Source organism: Belonocnema kinseyi, chromosome 5 (genome assembly GCF_010883055.1).
Source record: "Belonocnema kinseyi isolate 2016_QV_RU_SX_M_011 chromosome 5, B_treatae_v1, whole genome shotgun sequence".
Classification (NCBI taxonomy): domain Eukaryota; kingdom Metazoa; phylum Arthropoda; class Insecta; order Hymenoptera; family Cynipidae; genus Belonocnema; species Belonocnema kinseyi.
Window position 1 is genome coordinate 2,074,160 of NC_046661.1, and position 9,479 is coordinate 2,083,638.

The 9,479-nt window shown below is 32.7% G+C and overlaps 1 protein-coding gene across 4 annotated transcripts in view; it reads left to right on the plus strand.

Moving 5' to 3' along the window:
- Positions 1 to 9,479, plus strand: part of LOC117173513 (translation factor GUF1 homolog, mitochondrial) — an 81,644-nt gene that overhangs the window by 20,746 nt on the left and 51,419 nt on the right. The window contains exon 2 of one of the 4 annotated variants that reach the window (XM_033362140.1): positions 5,658 to 6,096. The exons of the other annotated variants lie outside the window; for them this stretch is intronic. The gene's annotated coding sequence lies outside the window, so the exon portion shown is untranslated. The remainder of the gene's footprint in view (positions 1 to 5,657; positions 6,097 to 9,479) is intronic. 4 annotated transcript variants of the gene reach the window in all.

A 9,479-nucleotide genomic window follows, 5' to 3' on the forward strand; every position in this document is an offset into this window, starting at 1 on the left:
ATTACGTTTAATCACAAAAATCATTGAAAATTTGAGAATAAACATTATTGTAGACAGTGTTTGTAACCAACTATTTTAATTTTACGTATTTTCAAGGTTGTATTTCCCTTAATTTTTCCAATTATTGCAAATCTTGCTAAAAATAATATATCTTCGATAATAATTGGTGAAATATACCAATTTCAATGTTTATGCAGAATTTAGATAAACAAATACAAATTTTTGGGCAGTTACACGTAGCAAAAATTCGGTTTATAAATTAAAATGATAATGAATAATAGCATTGCTTGTTAAGATTCACTTAGTGAAAATTCCTGATATATTTTATAATTAATACTTAACTAGTATAAATTGATCATAAAAATATTTATTATTGCATTTTCATTATCATTTGTGACTAACTTAGGCATTCAACTTAATCTCAAGCAAGTTGAATGGAAGAAACGAATTCGTTGTACTTGATTTTCCAAAATTTCAAATTTATTAATCTAATTTGTTTATGAAAATATAAATTGTTATATTTTACCAAATATTATCAAGCATATATTATTTTTTCTTCTGGGATGATAATTTACATTTTTAACTAAAAATTCCTCTTTTTAGGATCCGTATTATTATCAACCCATACCCCATATAATTTAATAATAACGTTAGAGGATGAAGTGAAATCTTACTGTTTTTTATTAATCAACAAAGTAACTCAATTCTCAAAGAAGTAGTAAAATTTTCAACTAAAAAAAGATGAGATCTCAACGACAAATATAATAGTTGTTATTTTATGCAAGAAACGATTTTTAATTTAAATCAAAACAGCTGAATAGAACAATTTTTTGTATTTTTAAGAAAAAGATAAGCTTTCCCTAAAGTATTTCAATTTTCAATAAAATAGTTACAAGTAGTTACCATAAGGCATTTATGTTTAATTATTAAATTAAGTGAACAAACATAATTGTTTAAACAATTTATTATTCATAATAATATCCTCTTATAATAATACTAGAAAGTCGAAGGTTTTAAAAAATATTTTTCACTTTTGGTCCGATTTCAAATTCTGATCAGGTTATAATTGACTCAAGTTGAGAAACATAATTGTTTAAACAATTGGTTATTTCTTGTTGAGGGTTATTAATTTTTTCAAATAAGAAACACTGTGTAAAGTACAGGCACAAGAATTTATTTAGCAACAAGTATATACAATTCAACTGTGTAACTGACCGACATTCCGAATGAGTGAACGGACGAACGAACGAATTAACTAGGGCAGAGGACGTCTGTCCTTATATATCTGCGTTTATTACTCCTTCGCATATTCCAGGCCTAATTCCTCGGTACATCTAGTATATGCAGAATTCGAGAATATTCTAGACTGATCTTTCTTACCTAGTACATATGCAGTCTCGAACCTTCTAGATGTAGAGTTTTCGAGTTAATTTACCACGACACCCTCCCTAAAACTCTACTTCCTCACAAAAATTTATTAATTACACTTGTATCTCACGCATGCTCCGAAGTCCTAATTTTGCTCTCAAGTACACAAATCTTGGCTTTAATAACGGCTTCGTGAATATATCAGCAACTTGTAATTCAATCTTAACATACATCACGTCTATGTCACCTTATTGATAATTGCTGTCTCGCACAAAATGATATTTTACATCAATATGTTTACATCTCTGATGAAATTCCGGATTCTTTATAAGTTTAATCGCACTCATATTATCTACGAATAGAGTATACTTATCAATATCAATTTTATTGTCATTGAATATTTTCTTTCACCAAGGGATCTTTTTGTAGTTAAACAAGCACTCACATACTCTGCTTCGGTCGTAGATACAGCTACGCATTGCTGTCTTTTGTTCTGCCATGTGATGGCTGCATTCGCATACGTACACACCAATACAAACGTTGATTTTGTCGTATCTTTGTGACCTGCCTAATGCGAATCACAATAAGCTTCAAAGTTTTCATTATTACAATACAAAAGACCTATATCTACAGTGCCTCTCAAATATCGCAAGATTCGCTTAACTAAGATCCAATCTTCTTCACTTGGTTTTTCCAAATTTCTCGACAAAACATCGATAGAAAAGCTGATGCATCTGGACCCATAACCTGTTGGGGGTTATTGATTGATTCAAATAAGAAACACTGTGTAAAGTACAGACACATTTAGTAACAAGAATATACAGTAGAACTCCGATAACTTGCCGTTCGATAAGTGTATACTCCCCTTAAAACGTCATCACACGTACGGCACGCACACTAAATGTGGCTCTCCCACTACGTGTGCTATTTTGCTCATGATTTGCGCCCATGATTTACGCATGCGCACACCAAATATCGTGCTAATAGAGGGGGCATCCGATAAGTCCAAATTTCCTGGAATTTTTCGCCCTACAGCCCCGAAGTTGGAAAGTTATCGGACTTGTACTTTACAATTCAACTGTGTACACTAACCGACATTCCGAATGAACGACCGAAGTAACTTAGGCAGAGGACGTTTGTCCTTATATACCTGCGTTTATTACACCTTCGCATATTCCAGGCCTAATTACTCAGTACATCTAGTATCTCCACAATTCGAAAACATTCTAGCCTTATCCTTCTTATCTAGTACAGTCAATCAAGTTAAAAAACATAATTTTTTAATCATTTTATTATTTATAATGTCATGTTCAATTGTAATTTTTACATTATGTCTAATTGTCTACTGTGTTGTGAATTGCAGTAAGAAGAAAGTTGTAAAAAATACAAAAGAGCGGAATTAAACTTCGGTTTTTAATAAAGATCTTTGAATTCGATTCATAGTTTGATTCAAATATGAAATTCCTTCCAAATTTTTTCAGTTGTGCATGAAATAAATATTTTTAATGCCCTTTTCAAATAAAAAGGCCGCGTCTTTTTGCATGATTGTCGTTCTTTTTCTCAAAAAACCTTTCTTTTGTTAATGAGGTTATTAATTTATAATACATAAGCCTTTAAAATTGTATACAATAAAATAAAAGTTAATGAAATTTTTAATAAAAATAGAACTTTTTATTCATATTCTCATTTTTTTAAATTTTGTATAAATTTTAAAGAAAAATATTAAAATGATTAGAAAATAAATTTGTTTATGAAAAAATGTAAAAAGCAAGTTTTTTTATTACAAGAAAGCATTTAAAATAATTATTTTTGCAAAATTGAAAATGTTGAATGGAAATAACCATATGAGCAGTTAAACATGTAAAATGCAAACTAAAATTAAAAAACAGCGTTAGCAGCGAAAATCAAACCAGCAACCTCCCGCCTACAAACACGGCATGCTACCGCCTGAGCTTAATCGACCAGCTGGAAAATATATTTTTCGATACATGACAGGTGGAGAAAATTTTATGGTTTTAACTTATTTTTCTCAAAAAATACCGAGTAAACAAATTTAAGAAATAATTAAATGAAAATAAATAAAAAACGATGGAAACATATATATTTATTACAAAGAAAATAAAATAAAAACGGCGTCAAGATCTTGAAAAAATAGGCTATTAAAGTGCATAATAGTTCTGTGAATTTCTAGCATTCATTTATATTATTATTTATGATTGCGGTTTAAAAAATGTAATTAGCTCAGATATTAAAACAAAAAAATACTAAATTAATCTTGTTAAACGTAAGGTCTGGGATAGGCCAAAAATACGAAATCCTAGATGAATCATTTTTCAAAAATATTGAAGGGTTTCAGTTCTCGTAAGATCTTCAGAACCTGCAGCCCCTTTTCGGATGCCATGTTCAACTTATTTGCATTAAAATATCTTGCAATAGCAATATGAATATAAGGGGAGCAAATGTAAAAAGTGTAGGAAAAGGGGATTGGCCAAGGGTAGGAAAACAGCAGTTTAGAGAAAAGGTCAGAAATATCAAAATGGGAGAGGGAAATGGGGACGAGGAGATGGAAAAAATGATAGGCGAAATAAAAATAGGATTAGAGTGCACAAACAAAAATGAAGTTAGTAAAGGGGATATAGAAGTGGGTGGGATGAGGACTGTAAAGAGAGAAAAAGAAGGTCAGAAAGGAATTAAAAAAGAAGAGAAAAGAAAAAAGTAATGGGGAAGAATATAGGAAAAAAGAAGAAAGAGTACACTGAGTTGTGTTATCAAAAGAAAGAGGAACAGAATAAAAGGTTTGAGGAAGAGGCGGTGAAAGCTAGGACGGAAGAAGAGGTATGGAAGGTAGTAAATACAGAAAGAAAATTAAGAAAAAGAGTAACCCAAGATATTGAAATGGTAGAATGGAAGAAATATTTTTTGGTTTTGCTAGGAGGAGTAGAGAGAAAACTTATAAAGGAAGGAAAATAGGGAAGCAAAAGAGATGAGGAAGAGGATATATCAAGGGAAGAAATAGTAAAGGTTTTAGGAATAATAAAGTATGAAAGGCACCTGGTATATATGAGATTCCAAATGAAGTATGGAAATATGGATATATCTATATTTTCATAATATATGTTCACGTGGACAAAGTAGAGGGGGGGGGGGGGTCAAATTTCCACGGCTGTCCACGTGGTATATGGATGGCCCCTTTGGAAAAACAGATTTATTATCTTATTTGGAAGAAATCGTGTGACAACTAACAAGGTCACCTCTCAGAGAGGTGTCTTTCAGGGCAACACCATCAGCCCAATTCTCTTTTGCCTTACATTATTGCCACTATCTCTAGCACTTTGCCATTCCGACGGGTACTTGTGCGGCAAACCTGCAGATCGAAAGTACAATGTCACTCATGTATTTTACATGGACGATCTTAAGATCTATGCTAAAAACAAAGAGCAACTACATCTAACTCTAGGGATTGTCGAACGATATACTAAGGAAATTGGAATGGAATTTGGGTTAAACAAATGCGCCAAGGTTTACTTGAAGCAAGGAAAACTTAATGGCATCCCTGAAGATCCTGAGCTCGTTGATAGAAGCGCTATACGACACCTTTGCGCTGGAGAGACTTATATACCTGGGCGTGCCACAAAGCCGCATTCAGAATTTGACATCTATAAAGGATACTCTCCAAAGCAGATACAAACGTTTCAACCGGCAAATTTGGTCTTCCGAACTGTCAGCGAGGAACAAAGTACCTGCAACGAACATACTTGCCGTCCCGGTAGTACTCTATTCATTGGGAGTAGTTCCATGGACGAAGAACGAGCTCAGATCCCTTGATATCGGGACAAGAAAGGTTATGCACATGAACAAAAGCATGCATCTTAAGTCTTCTGTTGCGCGACTGTACATTGCACGCCGTCAATATCATCAGTCACGGACGCATTTTTATAATGCAATCAAGTGATCTGATGAGAGCAGTCTGCCCAGACATATTGGACAAAGCCTGGTTTTTTTACCCCATCATTGACGGACTGGGGGTTTCAGTCAAGTACACGATGGGAGGACCTACAGCTTAAGGTGGGTTCCGAACCACCAGAACCTCAGTAAAGGTACATTGAAAAATTTCTAGAGGTACCGGCTCAGGGATCGAACCCCGTACCTCTGAGGTGAAGTACGAGTGTCTAACCGACTGATCCACTGTCACTGTTATTATTATTATTATTAGTATTATTATTATTAAATTAAATTTCTACATTATAAAATGTTGATTTAAGACTTAAATAAAGTCAATATTATTTCAGGATCATGATTTATCAAGCTCAGAGTATAATGTAGCCTCGCGAGTGGAGATACACCTAGTAAACAGGAACAAGGCATTACCTACACTGAAAAAATTTTGGGCGAGCTGCTCGCCCACGTGGTAGAGCTGCAACACCAAATGCATCGCGCGCTGCTCGCCTACAGCTTGGTACACATCCTCTCTCAAATTGGGCAGGCTCTGTTCCCACATTGGAACAGCTGTAGTCCCAACAGTATTGGTGCAGTAACGTTCCTTATAGGCGGGAGCCCGGAATCCCTATGCCGAGTTTCGCGCGGAGTTGTAGTATATAGTTTATTGTTTTCGTGCGACAAACGGATTGTGCTTATAATACGAGTGTGTTAATTTTATTTTTCCAACTGATAACATGGATGACTTACTAGAGAGGCATGAATTTACTCATCTGCGCGATGTCTTCAAATGTAAGTAATTTATTAATATATAAGCTTGCATTTGTCAACAAACGCGTGCACATAACCTATAAATTATAAGGTAGAAATTTAATATTGATTTTGTGCAAAATCTTTTTTGGTTCATAATCCGAATCCTTTTGAATTAAAATTAAAATCTCATTTGTTAGAAATATGAACTATTACGTTTTTCATTCACAATTGATATTTTTGGGTTGAAAATTGAACTTATTAGTTGGACGTATTTTGATAAAAATTAATTCCTATTGACTGATAATTAAAATATTTTATTTGTGGATGAAAATACATCGTAAAGTGTCTTTAATGTTCAAATCGTAAACGGCGTTTTATTTAATGACAACAATTAGGATTATTGATATAATTTCCAGTATAAGATTAACCGCAGCAAGTTTTATAAAAAAGTAATTTTTTATACGCGACTATCACGCAATTGTTTATACAATTTGTAAATAAAAATCATGAAGTGTTATCTTTAAAATTTTGTTTCTTTTTAACGAACATGGTCAAGTATTTAAAAATTTTTTTTATACCATCAAAATATTTTATCTGGTAATAATTCGATAGATGTGTATTAGTTTACAACATTTTTCATGAAAATAAAATGTCTTTCAAACCATTTATTTTTATTATATTTGTGTTTAGGCATTGACTATTATTGATTTCTGGTGTACTTAATTCTTTACACGACCACAAAACTCAACTGCGACCTGCATCTTCATTTGTCCGCGAAAATCTATTTCTAGACTCGTGGAGCAATTTCATTCTCTTATGTGGGACTGCTGTGTTCCCAACATGCGGGAATGGATCAGCTCGCACGGTTGGTACTATAGCTTACTTAAATGTGGTCTGGCCGCTTCATCAACTGGCGTGGTGGCGCTGCGTTGCCACTAAGAAGACAGCTGTTTGCCCAAATTTTTTTCAGTGTACAGTTTCTTTAGTTTGTGGGGTTTTTTGGAAGCCGATGTGCTACTTTATTTCTACATTCATATTTAATATTTTTAGTACCTACTTAACTGCGTCATTATCGAATCCTGCTCCTGCTACTCGTCTTCTATCTACAACTGGAAGCGAAATCTAAAAATCCTTACCCCTTTAAATGGATATATATTTGGTGATACTTTATTTCAAGTAAGTCAATTCTAACAAGAGCTTTCAAATTATATGTTCTTCATCTCAAATAGTTTATTTGACATCCTAGCTATATCAATATAATATTCTTAATCTATCACAGTGATCTACAGTTTGTAAAAGGATCTCTTAAGAATCTTTTGGAATTTTTTAAGATCCATGCAAACATTTTATCTGGTTTAATTCATTTGCTGATACATGTTGGGAGATTTGTAACTGTTTTCGAGTCGTTCAATCGCAAACCGTTCTGCAAAATAGCAAATTTTATAAGATTATTTTTCAATTAAAACATTTTTTTAACACATTCCTCTCTCTTTTTCTCTCTCCATTTCTATTTCTCTCTATCTTGTTCATACTGCATATAATTTTATTGTCTTTATCTATTAATCTATTAAAATATCTCCCTCTTTGTTGCAATGTTCTAGAAGGATCTAAATTATAGAAAAAATGTTTGACCTCTGAATTAAATTAGTTAGCTAGAAAGGAATATATCTTCCTCGATTTCTATAAACTATATTAATTTTCGTATTTATTAATTTCTATTTACACAGTTTCATTGCATTAGATTTTAATTCTGTTAAATTTATTTTATCATTCATGATGCTTTATTTTAATGTTTCAAGTAAGTAAATTGAATCTTTTGAATAGATTACTCCATTATGTGAAAGATGATTGTAACGTCTCTCAGTCAACTCTAATATCTATGTAGCTGATTTATCTTATAAATGCTAACAAGAACTTTAAATTTTATGTTCTTCATCTCAAATAGTTTATTTAAAATCTTAGCTATATCAATATAAAATTCTAAATCTGTTACATTGATCCACTCTTTATAAGAGGACCTCTTAAGAATCTATTGGTACTTTTCGAATCGCTCAATCGCAAAGCCTTCTGTATTCTTACAAACTTTAAAAAATTTTTTTGGAAAAAAAATCTCAATACATAGTTATTAAAAATATCAAAAGACCTGACGTTAGATGAGTGACAAATACTTATGGAATGTATAAACAATGAATTTTTGAACTTCCTGTTGGCAAATATCAAGGGAGAACCTTTAAGGATTTTATTATAAAATTTTTTAAAGAAATTATGTAGGACGGCTGAAGAATAGTTGTGGAAGGTCTAAGCAATCATTTGTTTATAGAAATAAATCCTCGCAATCTTGTCCCAATTGTATGCCCATCAACGCGTTCTCTCATTTGTTTTAGCGCGCTAGAGGTTTTTTAAAATTGATCAACGTATGGTGTGAAATGAGTCTTTCAAGGTGACAAGGTGACATATGATTTATGGTATTTCCGAGAAGCGTCGAATACGCGTTGACCCCCACTTGATACGCGCTCTAGCCGCAAGTTCGCTAATCGTACGGAAAGTGTGGTCTGATTAGAGGGAATTAAATAAACTCAAAATATGAACACTTTTGCGGAATACGAGACATCTCTGTGAGGTGTGCCTATCGGTACAATTAAAAGGAATTAAATATATTGAAAACACGCTTTTTTGGGGGGCATAGGAAACTATAAAGTGGTCACTATGTAAATAGAAATTAATAAATTTTGAAGATATCCTATTCTTATGATGACATTTCATTCAGATGGACAAATCGCACGTTCAAAATAATAGAATAATCTTCAATTTTACGCTGAAATCTGAAAATATTAATTTTGATCTTTTCAATGCTTGTTACCGAGTACGTTACCTTGGTCTTTAAATTTTATACACGGAGAGACTTTTGGTATTAATATTTCTTTTATCGCATATCCGTAATTCAAATAAAATGTACGAATTTAGGGGTAATCGAGTTATAAAAAGTCGAATAGTAACTATGAAAATGCAAACTAATATCTCTGATTGGAATAAATCGTAATTTTAGACTCTTACATAGAAAAATTACAGTTTTTCTAAGTCGCTGTATTAAAATTTATAATGTATTTGAATAACGATAAAGAGTATAGTGCTTTGAAAGAAGTGAATCATAATGTTATATATTCCGTTACGATCACCTTGCAAAATTTCTAAACCACTATACGAAAAATCGGGTTCACGTGTTGTTGTGTTTCTCGCTGGCGCATGGCAAAAAGAAAGATGGAGAGAAGTGTATGAACGCACAATTACATGGACACATATACTTCTTAATATATATATATAAAATTTGTCATAAGGACAACCGCAGGATTTCGCCGGGAGCGGGTGCTAATCTGAAAAATTGCACCCGCTCCCAGCGAAATCGCGGTAAAATTTCAGCCATA